Genomic DNA, 18,592 nt, shown 5'->3' on the forward strand with positions numbered 1-18,592 from the left:
ATGTCTCATTTAGTGTCCCTGTGAGTACAACAAATGCTTAACAGGACTCCTTGATAAGCCTAGCTCTTCGCCCACACTACCACAAAAAGGGAACTATACCTATCTAATTCTGCCTCTGCAAACCTTTGGGGATCTACTGGATTCTCTGCACAGTAGACTTCATTTTAATAAACTATATCAAAAGCCAGCTTCCTACGCCGAATGATCAGAAAAGCAAAAAAAATCCAGGCGGAATGCTGGGGCAGAACCAAATGCAACAGACACCATTTATTTTGATACGTGTCATAGCAAGCCAAAAGTGCCTGCTGGGGCTCTGTGCCCAACCCCAGGCTGCACATGGACTTACATCCTGTTGCTTCTCCCTCAGCTCCTAACCTATTTGAAAGATATGGGTGCCTGGGTGTGCACTATGGCAAAAAAAACACAAAGGGCCTCATTAAGATTTTGGTGGTCCATCGAACACCATGGAGGTGGCGGCAGTCTGACCCCCATTGGGTTGGCAGTCGGACTTCCAGATTACGAGTTATGCGGGCCTATGGAGCAAAGACCACCACCATCCCTCCAGCACCACCAGGCAACACAGACCGCCACTGTTACGATGCAGCACAAACAGGCTGGCAGAGCATCTGTTACTGCTGACCACATTATGAGCTTGCACACTGTCAATGTGACCGTGGCAGTCCAACCACCACATTTCAACAGGCAGAAACGGGGAGTATAAAGGGAGATACTCACCTGAAGGCAGCCTCACACGTCCGTTACTGCCATGGAGCCTATCACAACACATTTTGCTGCTGTTGTTGATCATCAATGAAGCACAAGATCAATGCCGTTGTGGATGCAAAAGATCGTAAGTACACACACACCTACCTGTGTAATTACACTCAGCAATAGATTGTTACACTGTCATCCACATCATATGGGGTTTCGCGCTACGGGCAAGAAGTACACATCTCATTGTGTACACAATCATAATCATACATAAAGTTTGACACATTCATAATTACAATACGCCCCGCCTTGGGTAGGTCTCTCACACTGCACTGCAACACTACATAGAAACATATGTCCCCTCATTCAGGCACAGGGATAGTGAAGGCTACACAACATTGGCTCACACAACACCAACAACATCACATATGCAAATACAACTCAGACACTCACATTCCTCGCAGGTCATGAACTCTCATCAGATACAACACACCTATGTATGGATGTGTCCTAAAACACAAACAACACCCCCATGAACCAAATCTGCAATTGACAGCCACATCACCCACATCACAGCACAATGGAAGGACAGTGGCATGCACAATAGACAGAGAGAAAAATATGCAAAGAATACTATGATAACAATACTGGCACAGCAGGGATGGGGGAATCAGGAACACTCAGGAAAGGAGGCTGCACTGGGACATATATCACTTTGTAAATGTACCTTAAACAACATTTGTACAGGAAGTAGCCCTATATGTGTCTCAGGGACAAAAAATACAAGGGCGGTCATTATGAACATGGCAGTAAACACTGCTGACCGCTGTGGTGACGGTGAACAGAAGACCAACGTTGGCGGTGAATAGAAACCTACCATATAATGAACCAAAATCCCAAATCCGACATAAATCACCAGTCCACCAGTCACCACCAGGACCCTGTCGGCAGAAATGCTGGACCTCCCACCCCGCCACCGCCAAGCACACCCACATACCGCCCTCCAAATAATGATGCACAATCCACCTTGGCGGTCAGTGGAAGACGAACAACCATTGGCGGTGCAGACCGCCACGGGCGGCAAGTGGACCCAACAGCAAGAAGTGCATACATGGGATAAGCTAGAAACCCATACACCTGACACACATCCCCTACACCATAAAACACTCACAGACACACCCCACAATCCTTTGCAATGAAAGTAGGCCAACGGAGACAGAGATTACCAGAACCAGACACCAAACGCCACTATACATGTGACTCACACTGAACCACAGAAGAGCACCCTCACCGTGTTTCCACCCCGACACCATACACCATACTCACCATGTCACCCCCCCCAAACACCCACGCTTCACAGAAAGGGAGCTAAGGACCATGGTGGACACGATCCTGAAGGTGGAGCCACAACTATTCGGGGCTCAGGTGCAGCACACACCCATCGCCAGGAAGATGGAACTATGGCAGACCATTGTCAACAGGGTCAATGCAGTGGGACACCATCTACACACCAGGTACGACATCCGCAAGAGATGGAACAACCTGCGGGGGAAGGTCAGGGCCATTGCATCCAGGTACCACATTGCAGTCCAGAAGACTGGGGGCAGACCTCCACCAACACCACCTGACTACACCCACTGGGAGGAAAATGAACTGGCCATCCTGCACCCTGAGGGACTCACTGGATTCATTGGAGGAATGGACTCTGGTAAGTCATTTACATTTACCCCATATCCATCACACCTGTAATGCATGCACCACCCCACCGCTCCAATACCTACCAGTACCACTACCCCACCCAACATACATTCACAACATCCAGTCACCCTGCATGCCCACAAACCCACTAAAATGCCCACATCCCTCCCCCTGTGACCAGCCACCTATCCCTGCAAGGATTCACAATGGCACTACACCACCAACAATTCAAATCCACATTCTAAGCAAAATGCAGTGCAAACCTCACAAAGGCACCCTGCATGGCCCCAAAGTGTAACACCTGCACAAAACAGCCCAGCCCTGTGCACCCCATCTGATCATGTATTTGTTACAGACATGTCCATTGTCCCCAACAGGCACTACCACCCATGCCACCCTGACGGACAGGACAAGGAGTGCCAGTGCCCCCAGGGTGACAGAGGCACCTCACAGAACACTGGAGATGGCACCCTGGACACTGATGAGCAGGCTGGCCCCTCAGATAGTCCTGTACTGTCACATTCCAGCAGCACCCCCCAGGATACCACTGACACCCCTACCACCCAGGCAAGAACATCGGCCCAGGGCAACCGTCCACACACCTGTGTATCCAGGCCACATACTGGTGGAACACAGGTACAGAGGGCACAGTGACCCCCTACCAACAGGCAGAAAGACGAAGGCCCCAGTACAAGTGGTACCGCCAGACCTGTGCAGGGGACACAGACACACAGGGATAGGCCTAGTAGGAGGGCCTCGGTGGCCCAGGGGGGAGGCCACAGGATGAATGCTGCAGCCCAGGACATGATCTCTGAGGTCCTGGGGGCCTACCAGCAAACCCTTGACAGATTGGCCCAGATAGTATCCACCCTGGAGCACAGTCAGAGGATGCAGCAGGAACACCACCAACAGGCCATGGAGCAGTGGAAACTGCACAACGCCACAATGGCTAGCACAATAGGAGCACTGCTGCATCTTGTGCAAACCCAGTCTGAGACCCACACAGGCCAGGATTCCCCAACTACAGCACAGGAGACAGATCGGACAATGACAGCATTAGCAGCAACATCCCACGAACTACCCTCAGAGGAAACACAAGGAACACCCATGTCATCCCCTCTAGTTCAACAGCAGGTGCACAAACGGACCCTCAGGCCAAGATATGGGACTGGAACCCCTGCCAAAAACAAGGCCCCCTCAAAGAAGTGACTCTGCAACAATCTGCCCACCTACCATTCGACACAATCAACCAACAAACAGTGCTAACAATCAATAAGAACTCATGTATGCATTGATGGACCCATCAATACTGACAACAAGGCTGCCACCATGTTGGCATTGAGGACAACCACCCATGACCAACCACCATCACTGTAATGTGCACTATTCAATCCCTGCACAAAATAAAACACATTTCACACCTGTAACACTGTCCCCTGTCCTAATGTGTCAACAGAGTGAAGTATGGATGCAACTGGCTGATAAGTACTTTATTTGTAATGCGTAGCATGAAAATACACACTCACCTTACATGTTGTTGTGCCTAAATGTTGTTACAAAAAGAAGCACTTAATTGTATTAGGTCCCATGCGGACCTGGACCCAGTTGCAAATAGTAGATTCAAACCCACTAGATGACAAAGCACACTGACAGTTTGTTTCACAAACACCAATGTCAGCCCCTAGTCCCACATAGTTACTGAAGTAGAGTTGTATCAGTTGGGTCCTGGAATTTACATCTTCACCTTCCTCATCATCACTCTCGTCCCCTCTCTGAGGAAGCTGGTCAGGATATACAGCACCATCCACCTCCAAGAGGGGGATAGAATTTCTCACTGCCACATTGTGCAGAATGCAGCAGGCCACCAATATTCTACACACCTTTTCAGGCCCATAGGCTAGGCAACCCCCAGAGATATGTAGACAAATAGATCTAGCCTTCAGGAGACCTATTGTGTGCTCTATCACCCTCCTAGTACGTCCATGGGCCTCATTGCAATTCCTCTCTGCATCTGTTCCAGGATTCCTCACTGGTGTCAGGAGCCAACTCAAGTTGGGATAGCCAGAATCACCTAGAAAAATGTGCAAACAGAGCAGTCATTGTCAAGCCTCGGAGTCAGACAGCCTGTCTGTCTGCTAGGTGGCAGTTAGTGACAGAAACACCTACCTATGATCCACTCCCTGTCCTCTTGTAGGTGTTCCATATTGTGTGGCACACTAGTGTTCCTCAGCACAAAGGAATCATGGACTGAACCGGGGAACATGGCATTCACATGTGAGATGTACTGGTCTGCAGTACATACCAATTGTATGTTCATGGAGTGAAAGTTCTTTCTGTTTCTGTACGCCTGTTCACTGACTCTTTGGGGTATGATAGGTATGTGGGTGCCATCGATGGCACCTATCACATGAGGTATGTTTGCAAATGCATACAAGTCAGACTTGATGGCAGGGAGGTCAGTACTTTGGGGAAACCTCACATAGGACTGCAGGTGTCAAACAAATGCATTTAGAAATCTTGTCAGTATGATGCTGAACATTGGCTGAGAAAATCCTGCACCCATGCCCACTGTCACTTGAAACGAGCCCGTGGCCGGGAAATGGAGTGCAGAGAGCACCTGAACTTCAGTAGGGATGGCATGCTGATTACGATTGGCCGGAGACAGTGCAGGATCCAGTAATGCACAAAGTCGAGAATAGTTGCAAGGGTAACTCTGTAATTGATTATGATGTGAAGCTCAACCATGAGCCGCAAATCAACAAGTGGTCTGTACACCGATGGGGCCCTTCCTCACCACAAGGGTCGGTACCTAGAAGTGATTTGAAACATGTGTAAGGAACACACATACATAGGCACACATTATCATTCATTGAGCACTGCTGACTTGATTGTAGGGACTCAAAAGCTAAATGTTTCTGACATAATTTCATCTAGACCATAATGATAGAACAGGGTTTGTCATGTGTGGTATTGTGAATGTTCACATGCATAGGTGTGTTAGGTGAACAGTAGGGCCTGCATTGTGCAGATATCATTTTAATTAATGCTTAGTTATTGGCAAAATGTCTTCCCCTGTAATCAAGAACTGTCATGGTGGAAGTGTCCTCATACCACTAGCGGTTGACGTAACAGCGTAAGGCGGTGTTTACCACCGTTCGCAGTCATTGGTTAACATGGATGCCAATGGGGAATCCTGGCGTATCATGATCACCGCCGGTGGTGACGGTGCACACCACTGCGGTACGTATGCAAATTCGTCACCCCAACTTCACTTAACCCCCTGATCTCGTGCAAGCAAGTACTCCACTGAGTGTACTGCTGTATCATGCCTCTGGTCATGGAAGTGGCTCGTGTTGCAGGGAAAAGGGCCCTGTCCTTCACCCAGGAGGAATTGGAGAGGCTAGTGGACGGGGTCCTGCCCCTGTATGCCAAGCTCTATGGATGGCCAGAGGTACAGGTGAGTCGGGAGATTGGGGGCAATGGTTGTGTGTAATGGATGGTGTTGGAAGTACATATGTGTGCACCTCTGACCCTGCATGGGCCATGGTTCATGACATGCTGGGTGCGTATGTCCTGTAAGTCTGCTAGTACTGTCTGTCCCATAGTGGACGTATATGCCAGCTGTATATGTTTGGGCAGTGCCTGACCTCTGTGTTACATTTCTGTGTGTCCCTTTTAGGTCAGCGCCCACCAGAAGAGGGCACTTTGGCATGCCATTGCCAAGGAGGTGCGGACCCTGGGGGTCTACATCTGGTGGAGCACCCACTGTAGGAAGAGGCTGGAGGACCTCCTGCGCTGGGCACGAAAAATCTGTGAGGCCCAGCTGGGGAAGTCCTCCCAACATGGAAGGGGTGCCCCGTCAGGCACTGACCCCCCTCATGCTACGCATCCTGGCGGTGGCTTACCCAGATCTGGATTGGCGCTTGAAGGTTGCACATCAGTCACAGGGGGTGAGTACACATATCACAATCTTAATCCTTGATGGATGTCTGTGTGTGCATTAGGGTTTATGCTGATTTGTTGCAGGGACTATGACTGATGTCCATCTACATGATGGCCCCCGTAGTGTGTAGGTGTGTTTGGGTTAGGTCTCCTACACTTTGGGTCCTTAGGTAGTTCAAGGGATGGGTGTAGAGCAGGGTTCTGGTCACTAGTCAGGGGCATGGCCATGGGCATAGTGAAATGTGCTGCCTGTTGGAGGGTCTTCTGGGTGGGTGTATGTATGGCCACTATGTTCACTCCTTTAAGCTATTTACAATTGTCTCTCCTGTTTTGTCTCCCCATCCCTGTTCTCTTGTGTTGTTTGTGTACATCAGCATCATCTGGCAAGGGAGCTGAGGCACCAGTGAGTGGGGATCCAGTGGCCCATGGATCCTCGGAGGCAGAGTCATCCGACTCCAAGGGGACTAGTGGGTTGCAGGGTGAGGGGAGTACCACGGGGAAGGCAACTACCACTGGAGGTAGCGACTCTGAGACCTCCTGCAATGGGGGCTCCCTGGCGGTGGAACCCTAGTGGGCAAACCCCTGCAGTATCATCTTCCGCCACCCCCATGCCATCACTGCCCTCCCATTTGCTCCCCACCGTGTTGCCCGTGCCCGCACACCCAGAAGGGTGGGCATCTCCTTCGCCCCAGACACCTCCTCCCCTGCCCCAGTAAGCCCTGCTGCCCTCACAGAGTAGGCTATTGAGCCCCTGAGAACCATCTCTGTAGGGCAAACAACCATCGTCAAAGCCATCCAGGGGCTAGCATCAGAGATGCAGCAGACCAATGCCTATCTGGATGGCATTCATGGTGCTGTGTCTGGCCTACAGAGATCTTTTCAGGCTCTGGCCTCCTCTTGGACGGCAGCCAGTTTTCCTGGTCATTCCGGCCCCCCTCCAACCTCCTCGACCCCTTCCAGCACCCCACCCCCTTCACCCGTCCAAAGCACACAATCTGACACGCAGTCAAGCACCTCAACACACAAGAAGTACACTTCTAAACACAAGCACCACACCTCCCACCACAAGCATTCACACAGCCAACATACACATGCACACACAGCAACATCCACTTCCCCTATTGTGCCCACCTCTTCCGCCTCCCTGTCTGACCCCTCTTAATTCACACTGCCCTTCACATTCCCAAGCCCCTTTCCCAGAGAGGAAGAAGCCCCATGCAGAGCCAATTCCATCTGGCTCCACCCGGTCAAAGCACGCGCCCCCACCTTTCGAACGCAAGTCCAAGCCCCACACCCGTCGCAAATCCCCACCCCCACCACCCCCTGCCCCTGTTCTCTGAAGTGCCTGGATGCCCCATTGTTGCCCCATAAGGTGGAGTACCGTAGCACTTTAGGGAGTCAGGTTGGGGCCATTGCAGCCCAAAAACGCCTGGCGCTATGGACTGGCCATTGGCCTTAATGTGAATAGTTGGCTCTGTGAGCTGCATTAAAATGTTATGTGTGGCCTGTGTTTTGGTGACACACTCTTGAGCCCTGGTCCCTCGTTTCATTGTTTGTGAGTGTGGGGCATTTGTACGTACCATGGTCAGGTTGGATTTGCCTTGTGTCGGGTAAGTACCTATTGCTGTGGGGTGTATGGCTTGTGCTGCTGTGAAGGGTTGTGGGAGTGTTGCAGGGTGGGTGGAGTGGGTGGGTATGTAACTGTGCCCTTTCTTCCCTTGTTTCGTAGGTTTGCGGGACTTATTGTCATCATCTTTGTTGGCGGTCTCGGTCGTGGAGGTGTATGGCAAGGAGCAGGGCTGGCATGATCTGCAGCTCTCTATCCATGTCTGCTTCGGCGTGTTGTGAGTGCCTCCAGTGAGTGTTTCCTTATATTGGGTTCGTTTCCGCCTTGCTTTGCGTGGCGGTGGTTCCCGCCCCGGAACTGTCGGCTGTTTAGTGGTTCATTATTTGATGGGCAGGTTGGGCCTTTCCGTCAGCCTGTGGCCGGCCTCTGCCGTCATTGTCGGCACTCCTCTACTGGCGGTGGGTGGTTTTCAGGATGCCTTTGTTTCAGTTGGTTCATTATTTGGCGGTCTGGACTGCTCCTCTGTTGGCGGTTTATACCGCCAACGCCGGCGGCACGGTTTTGACCGCTGTGTTCATAATGAGGGCGTAGATCTAAATAATATGCCTATCTGCACAATGTGGAAGTGGAAGTCAACAAAGCACATACAACACAAACTGCATGGGACATGCCTCTATAGGAACTAGCTGCAAAGGACACACAGCTAAATGGACACATGCAAAGTCAAATGCAAAACAAGGTAGCTCAACTGAACACACTCCATGACTGCATAAAGAAATCTCAAGCCAACACACATCAGATTAACAAATAATCCATATCAGGGGGACAGGTCTAACACTATACATGCTCACATTGTACAACACAAGATGAAATATTTACCATAATAAAAATTACACAATGCCATGACACCACCATTGCCATTACACCTAAATATCCCTACACATAATATATGTACCCTTGTCTGGGGAAAACCAGCCCTTGCCACTAAGTCAGATACTGCAAACAACACCAAATGGATCAGCAAGCATGTTGACACACACACACACAATGGAAGGTACACAACACAAAATAATCAGGAACAAGATTCTGGTAGTGAAGCAATTGCAGGGCAAATGTGTACCCAAAAAAACAAATGTTTGAGTTTATTAATGTTAAACCTTCAATGTTCAAGGCCATTGGCCAGTCCATAGTCCAATGCACAGGTGCTTCATGGTGCTTTCAATTGACTCCTAACTGCCATGGAACCTCCACATGAAGGGGTATCAAGGGGGCAGGCAGGCCAGGCAGGCACCTCAGGGATCATCCTGGGGTGTGGGAGGTCGAGTTTTGAATGTGGGATTGGGCTTGGGAGGGGTGGTATGCATTTTGGGAGGGGTGGCCTTCTTCTTGGGGGGAGAGGTGTGGGTGCTTGCAGGGGGGCAGGGGACGTCTTGGAGGTGGAAGGGAGGGGCTGGGAGCTGGATGGGGGCCTCTTGGGCTTGGGATGAGGTGGAAGGAACAGAGGAAAGGTCAAGGTCAGACAAAAAAACGTTTTTAGGGACATGGGATTGTCAGCAGAAGACGGGTCGGGATTTAGAGGCCAAGGGAGGGATTGTCTGCTGTATTGGTGTGGATGTCATGGGTGCATGCTTCTGGGAGGTATGCTTGTGTTTGTTGGGTGTCTGTTGCTTGGGTGAGTGAGTGTGTGTGTTTGTGTTTCTTAGGGGACTGGGAGGTAAAGGTGCTGGGGGATGAAGTGGTGGATGTGTGTGTCTGTTGGGGTGGTGACTGTAGGTATTCTGGATGTGGTGAATGTCTGTGTGTCAGTAGTTGTGGTGTCTGCAGGTATGGTGCTTGTGGTGGATGTTTTGGGGGTCTGTGGGGTGGTGTCTGCGGGTATAATGGGTGTGGTGGGTGTGTTGCTGACTGTTGGTGTAGTGCCTTTAGGTATGCTGGATGTGTGTGGGCAATGCTTGGTGTGGTAGGGTGTCTAGTGAAGGAGTGACTCTTGTTGTGTCTGTTGTTTGCTGGCATGCTGTTTTATTCTGTGGTGCTTGTGTTTGCGTGTGCAACTCTTGTGTGTTGATGTGGATGTGGGTGGATCTGTCTGTGTGCGTTGGGCAGGTAGGGAAAAAGGCATTTGGATTGGGAAGAGAAAATTAGGGGGGACTGAAGGTGGGGGGTGACTGGCTGCCATCAGTGAGGAGGCCAGAGCCTGAAAAGATCTATGTAGGTCAGCCATTGCACTGTGAATGCTTTCCAGGAATGCATCTGTCTGTTGTAGCTGAGTTGCCAGTTACTGGATGGCATTTACAATGGTTGATGAGTCCACAGACATACATCTCCGGAGGTCAGTAGCCTCCTCACTGAGGGCATCAGGGGTAACAGGGGCTGGGGCGGAGGTGCCTGGGGCAAAGGAGACACCCACCCTCTTGGGTGAGCAGGCACTGCCAACTCAGTGGGGAATAACGCGGAATGTGGTATTAGAATGGGGGTGGCAGGCAACAATGGTACAGGGGGATACCCTGATGGGTCCACCACCGCTAGAGAGTATCCACTGGAGGAAGAATCTGATGATAAAGATGATGTCCCAGTCTCCCCTTTGGAACTCCCTAGCCCTTCAGGCCACTGGGTCCCTCTGTGTCTGTGGTGTCTTAATCTGAGGTTCAGTGGTCAGATGCTTCCCCACTCGGCTGTGCCCCATCTCCTTCACCTGCTGCTGCAGATGCTGTAATTACAAAGACAAATAGGGTCATCACATATCCATGATCACACTTGAACAACAACTCTGATCAGCATACATTGCCATGATGTCATATAGGCCCCAGCAAAACAATAAATGACCTAAATGGCCCATGCATGTGCCATACCATATGCATGCATGACATATGAACTGTCAACAGTTGCCTACAAGAAAATGTGGATCTCATAGAACTACAATTGCATGACTGAAGTTGTGCAATCATAATGCCCATTCAACAAGTAGGAGACACCATCTCCCTCAAACCTTTGCCCCATGGAGCAGACCTCAGTCACCTGTTGGCATACAATAGTAGGCCAATACCAAAGGCATTCTCATGGATCCCACAGAATGTCATGTACACATCTAATTGTCACATACATGATGACCCAACAATGAGAAATTATACTACAAAGTCATGTCATGTTGACAACAAAGTACAATGCCCTGTAGAAGGTGACATGGAAATACCTATGTCACACTGGGAACATATCAACAATGTACACTTCACCAAGTGTCCCAATAGAGTCATGAAGGTAGTATTAATGTTGCTCAGATAGGCCTCACAAATGGCATGGAAATGGATCATGTAAACATCATGTGCAATATGTCAGGGAGTGATGTCTCCAAAATACACTACACAATGATTCACCAAGCCCCATGGTAATCACCACTAAGGGCTAGCACCCCTTACAATGAGATACTCTGATTGCATCAGTAGATGACATTAGTCCTTTCTATGTTGGAGAGGACCAGAAATTTGCAGGTACTTGTAGAGGGCCCTCAACATGTTTTGCGAATAGGAAGCTACATCACTGTCTCCATTTTGGTCCTACAAACTCAGATGTCTATGGATGAATGGATGTACCTAAACACATGTAATTCCAACATTTCTGCAAGTCACTCCATGATGATGGTCAACATTCAGGGCACAAACCTCCCGCATTACACACTCGTGGTGCACTTTCCACATGATGCCACATCAAGGGCATAGATATTCATATTGTGGCTCTAAACTTTAGGCCTACCTGTCATGTCCCTCTTTGCTACTGAATTTGTACAAGCCAAATGACATGCTATGATGGGTAAGGGTATGTGTGAGCCAATAAACAATGGTGACAAACTCCAGTATGTGACACAACATGAAATGTGTCCCCACTGGAAATGTACTATTCTACAAACAGTTTGCCATGCACATATAGGTGAGGGAATACAGACATCATCCCATCAACATGGGTGGACCATCCAGGAATCTGCAGCTTACAAATCTTTTCCAAAAGAGAAAGAGACACATGCTGACATGTAGGCACAAGGACTGTTGGCAACAGTGACGGCACATAAATCATGTCAATGGACATTCCCCAATTACCAAGGGAAAGTATTGACCGATAATTGCATCCAAAGAACAATGTAAGCCCTGTCACATGTATGTTGGACATTTTCACATAACAGACTGCAGCGAGGCACCAGCACTCATCATATGCGGAAGAAAACTAGCTTCTGGGTGGCAGATGCTTAAATACACAGGCACCCAGACATATGGCAGAGGACAGTGATACATCATCTACTTACCTTTGGCCTGGAACATTTAGGAGCAGTGGTCTGTTGCATAGAAATTACACACACTACACCAACAAACAGTACATGATTGATCAATATACCCAGCCCTATGTCGTCCTTGCAGAGAAAGTGGTCTGTGGATTCCACCCAGTTGTGTCCTAGGTCCCTGGGAAAATATGCAAGGCACACCAATATAAAACACACAACATGTCTACATAAACAATCAGTCATCTACTGTGTGACACATGGATCACCCTAATTGTCAGTGGGTGCTGTCAGTACCTAACTGATTCACTTGGCAATGGGACAGGCAGGAATATGCCCTGAACTCACCCCCTTGTGGCGGCTGTGCTGCCCTCAAACACCCATCAAGCTCAGGATATGCTAATACCAGAATGTAGACCATTAGTGGGGTCATGGTCTGACGGACACCCCGCCCACGTTGGGAGGACATCCTCAGCTGGACCTCTGCAATCTTCCAGATCCAGCGTCTCAGGTCCTCCCACCTTTTTCTGCAGTGCGCGCTCTACCAGCTGTGGACTCTCTTGGTCTCTTGGTGATGGATCTCCACAATCCCTTCTTTTAATGGGAGTTGACAAAGATGGCTGCAAAAGACCAATCAAGAGATCATGATCACAAGTCTTATCACATAGTGTTGAATCACATACATGTCAGTAACATCAAGTTAAAACTTTCCTATGTGTCAATACTCCCCAAGTGTGACACATACCAGCCAATAGGTGAAGTGAAATGACTACAGACATACATTTCTCCATCTTCAGCCTAATCATCAACCCTGCCCTGGCCCTACAATTACTAAGCAAGCTTACTAACATCATGTAGGCCATGGTCTAGCAGCCTGACTGAGATGTTAGCCACTATGAGACACATCACAACCCAATGTGGCTTCTGAAGGGTAAACTCCTGAGGCATGAATGGACCAACACATTCACACTCTGTGGAAATGACTCTCTGCATGCAGTCCCTACATGTAACTGCCAGATTATAAGCTCCAACATTACACATTGGTAACCAAGAAGGGACTGGCATGGTGGGTATAAAAAGTGTCTTCCCTGTCCATGTTTGGACATGTGGACTAACAAATGCTTTATGGGGTGGGGTTCTGCGGTATGTACCTGTACCACAGAACCCTTCTTTGGACATATGTGTCTATCCCACAGAGATGGCATCTAACAAACAAATGCATGTGTTGTACAGTTTCTGCTATGTGACCAAACTACAGAGTCACATATCATGGCCTCTCAGGAATGTCCGCACTGTGGGACTGTCATTTATGCAATAAGGCTGTACAAGACAAATATGACCTGTGGGAAGGTGACAACAGGGGTGTGGGAGTAAGGGACCTGTCATGATTCAGACACACATTGACAGTGATGCTAAGTGCACATGTAGACTAGCTTTATGATTTACCTCTGATCCCATTCCTAATCTAGTCAAAGGCATTCTGGACAGGACTTTACACCAGACTCTTATATTGCCCACATGACATGATTTGCTGGGGTACAGAGAGTGGGCACAGTGCCACAGTTTCATAGCAACTGTGACTCCACCCCAGCCTAGACTGAGAGGTATATTAGTCAGGCCCTGATCTGTGCAGGCTGAGCAGACTGAACCTACATGACCCTCCATTCCATCACTGCCGTGCATGACAGTACATCATTTAGCCAACAGCTATTTGGCATGTGGTGTGTGTGGCAACCTGAAGGGCAGCCTGAGTCATGATATGCCTTCAAAACAACAGTTTAGTAGGAGCAGATGTGTTTAGAAATCTCAGTGGCACCATACATATTGCTCACATTACTCACAACTGACTCATACAACCAGCATACTCAGCTCATGCTCTCATGCATATACATGTTGTCTGACATTTACAACAATCATGAAGAAGGAGATGCAAGTGGATGGCAGTAACGTCTCCTCACCTACTTATGTACATCCAACACAAGGAGGATCTAGGAACCCAAACACCTCACACCACACAATGTGGCTGAACTTTACATATGGCACTGGCCACCAATACCTGCACTTTGTAGATCCCTTTGATGCCACACAGACTGCAACAACAGGCACATGAGTAGTCAACCTGACACCTTTGATCACATTCTAGCCTGTGAGGAGGGAAAGGATGGTGAAGATCAGAGAAAACTGTACACATGAGGTGCTTACTTGCTCCTTGGGTGCACCATAGAGCTATTCATACAGGGGTAGGACCGCATCAACTAGCATCTCCTGCTCCTCTGGAGAGAAGGCAGGGGCCCTATCACCTGCTAGACATGGCATGATTGCTCCCAGAGGTGGTACACAGCAGGTCAGGTCATGGAGGTCTTGCTGGGAGCAGCGTCAGAAGTCAAGTGAGTGCATCTGCAGAACATGACTGTCACGTCCAGCACGGATGCAGTTTTCACTACTCACAAAAACACAGTCATTGGCCATCGACGACCACCGGCAACAACTTTAGCCTATGGCTGTGTCTGCCACAGTTGTAACCACCAACCACCATGATGACTTCCATCGACAGTCACAGGTGGTTCCTGATATTCAGTGAAGTATGTCAGGAAGCTACCATTTTAGAGGCCTGAAATGCGGTATTGGGCTTTACAAACTGTGTCACACCTCTGAAAATGTTGTTTTGAGCTCCCAAACATGCGTATCCTGTCTTGTCTTGTTGTTCCTACTTCTCAAACACCACTGTAGTATGTTGCAGGGCACAGATAGCATTTAACAGTGGGGCACAGGCCACATTTGTCGAAGGTCATTTTTGCAGTCAGGATATCCAGTCATATATTGAGGAGCAATTGTGATGCACATATTTGAGTTTTGTCAAGATACATATTGTGGACAGGTGTGGAAAAACATGGGGGTCACATGTGACCCTTGTGTTCTTTGCAGCTGTAATGTGTACTGGTTGCCATGTCTATCCCTCTTGAAATGCCTTGTCATGTGATATCATTGACATGCATCATGTATGTTGCTGTGGACACAATGACTAATGATAGAACTCATGTCTTGTCATACATTGGTACCCAGGGAGAGGGAGGATGCGACAAACACCTGTCTACGTCCACTGCCAGACCTTCAGGCCATGGAAAAACACCACATTATACTCCTGTATCATCTGAATAGGCTAATAATAATGGATTTATGTCACCATTTGGAACAGCTATTAGTTATCCTACCACCCTACCACCTATTTTAATAGTCATGTCAGTATTGCACTTCCTAGCCACAGGGTCCTTCTAACATACAGAGGCCCTGTCAGTTGGCATGCACCAACCTATGTTCAGTCTGGTGTTTAAGGATGTCCTCTCAGCAATGCTGAAACACTTACAGCTACATACAGTTTTCCCAACGTCAGGAATTAGCTCCTGTGAAGGCTGACTTTTATGGTTTTGCATGCATACCACTTGTGGTGTGGGCCACTTATGGCATACATGTTGGCTTGGTTACACCGCATGACAAGTATACCGCAACAAAAAAGAACTTCTATTCCATCAACGTGTAAGTTGCCGGTTTTGTGGATCTTTACATTTCACAGGTTTGTGCTCATTATCCAGGTTCAGTCCATGATTCCCTCATAATGTGGAACAGCACTATACCCCAGCTGATGTCACAACTGTACCCAGACAGGGCCTGGCTGTTTGGTAAGTCACATCTCTCCTGTTTGTGTGTGTACACTGTCAGGTGCTACAATCCTGAAAAAAGGGATTCATTGCACATATGTCTTATTCCTTAACAGGAGACTTTGCATATCTACACCATGCTTGGTTGTTGATGGCAATCAGGAATCCAACTACGCCAGGGGAAGTCCGCTTCAATGATGCCCATGGAAGAACAAGGCAGGTAGTGGTGGGGCCTTTTGGGCTCCTGAAGGCCAGATTTAGGGGTCTAGACCAGACAGGTAGAGCCATTCTCTACTTACTTGGGAAAGTGTGTCAGATCACTATTGCATGCTGCATGCTCCCTCCACAACCTCACCCTGCAGAGGAATATCCCATGCATCCTAGAGAAGGGGCACCCTGCAGTGCCACTGGGTAAGAATCCTGAAATGTCAAGTGAAGATGGCAGTGGTGAAGAGGAAAGAGCTGACTTGCGGAAAGATCCCATCAATAGCTACTTTTTATGAGTGTAAGTCTGTCATGTTATGTAATGACTGTTACTATACGAAGAAATGTAGTTTTTAGACTCTGTGGAGTAGAGTGTTTTGTCAACAACTAGGGAGCTAATACTCTGCAGTATTTAGCCAAAGGATGCCTGAAGGGTTAGCCCTTGGCATATCACCATCTTGATGTACCTACGTTGTGTCATTCTCATTGCAATTTCATTTCCTTTACAGATGCTTATCATATGATTTGTGTGATAGGTATTTTTTCAAGCCTATACTCCTTGTTTTGTCTTTGTACAGGTACCTTCACCATGACATCCTCATGTGGGCTTGTCAGAGTTGGTACACTGGGAGGTATCTGATGCAGTTCCGACATACGAAGTGGACATGGAATATTCCTTGTAATGTAGGTCACAGATTTGGGCTGTATGAGACCTGTGCCAAGGCAGCTTGAACAGTGTTTGGGTGAAGGTCAGAAGTGCACATTGGACTTGTTTAGTGTGCTGTGTTGGGCCGATTGCTTTGTGTGTGATCATGTGGCCATGAAATATGTTGTCATCTTGTGCAAGCAAGGTATTCACTCTTCACATAGACTAAACATTCTTCTTGTAGGACCTGTATGTAGCTGTAGATGTGTTTCATCATTGCAGGCCATGGTGCCTGTACCACAACACTGATGTATGTTTGTGTCATACCACCAGATTTAATTGCCATTGGATTATGATGGACTTGTAATCAGGGACTGTTGTACTGCCCTCTCTCTGCATATTGGTTTATGTTATGATAAATTTCTCTAGCTTGGTATGTGATAAGGTGTCAGCGTCACCAGATCCTCGGGGTCTGCGCATGCTCCCAACACGTCCACCACTGAACAGCTCCAAGACTCTGATAGATAAATCACAGAGGCTAAGAGAGTTCAAGAGGGGAAGAGGGGATTAGGAAGGGAAACAGCTGGGAAGGAGACCTGTAGTAAGAAAAAGGTTAGAACACACAATATGAAAATTATATCTCCTGAAATCATGAACAATCTAAGAATAAAGTTTAAAATGACTAAGTTTCAAGATGGCCGGATACCTGTTAGGGAATCAAGATGGATTAAATGAAAACGTTCTTATTCAAGTACTTTCATTTACATGAGAATCAGAAAAATATTCTGAATAAATTTTAAACCAGTCATATAAATCCTTTTTTGAGAATGCATACTAGAACCATACAATATTACATCTAGAAACTCTGATCTTCTGTGTACTCTTAAAATGTTTCAACACAAATTGCGCATATTGTAGATTTATATATATATATATATATATATATATATATATATATATATATATATAGTAAACACCATAAAGGAATGTGCACCATGAATAACACAATATGGATTCAGGAAAACAAATCACATAACTTGTCAACTCGAATATTACATGATAAATATCTTAGAATAGTGGCATACAATAAACAACATGAATTAAACTTGAGAAGAGAATCGTTCTTCTTGCTGATTCGAGTGTCACCATGTAAAATGCCAAGAAATGATAGTACGCAATGAATATCAAAGTCAAATCATCATTAAACGAATTGCGCGTCTTGCCGATTCGTAAACCATGATGTAAATGCCAAGAAATAACAGCTCACAATGAACAACAAGATCAAAGTACAATGAAACTAATCGCACGTTTTTTGCCGATTCTTAAGCCACCATGTAAATGTCAAGAAATGGTAGCGTGCAATGTATAACAAGATTAAATTATCATGAAACGAATCACGCGTCTTGCTGATCCGCAAGTCACCCTCAAATGTCACAAACACTCAAGCGCATATTTCAGACACGCAAAGTACTCTGTCAAATCATAAAAGAATTAGGCCCGAGAACATGAGAGTTCTCGATAACGGCGTCGGGAGGCCAGCCCAACCACTGTCTTACCACCCAGAACAAGGATCTCCAAATGAAGAATGAAAGTCAGATGTCTGGAAGATCAAATAGGCCACCGGGACAGGAGCTCAGGAAGTAGCTGCTGCTCTCCCCTGGGACCTCTGAATAGTGAGCACCTGGAGCTGGGCTGGCTCCTTTTTATAGAGTCTTGGCCGAGCCCACAACCACACCCAGGCATGTTGTAGGGAAAGTCTCTAGAAGGCCCTGGAAAGGGACCACATCCTAACACACTCTGAAAGCCTGCAGCAATACATTGCAAATGAACAGCATTTGTAAGCACATTAAAAATAAGTCTTCAGGATTGAATTCTGCAATGCAAAAGGTTAAACAACAACATAT

The sequence above is a fragment of the Pleurodeles waltl genome, chromosome 12, assembly GCF_031143425.1.
Source record: "Pleurodeles waltl isolate 20211129_DDA chromosome 12, aPleWal1.hap1.20221129, whole genome shotgun sequence".
NCBI lineage: Eukaryota > Metazoa > Chordata > Amphibia > Caudata > Salamandridae > Pleurodeles > Pleurodeles waltl.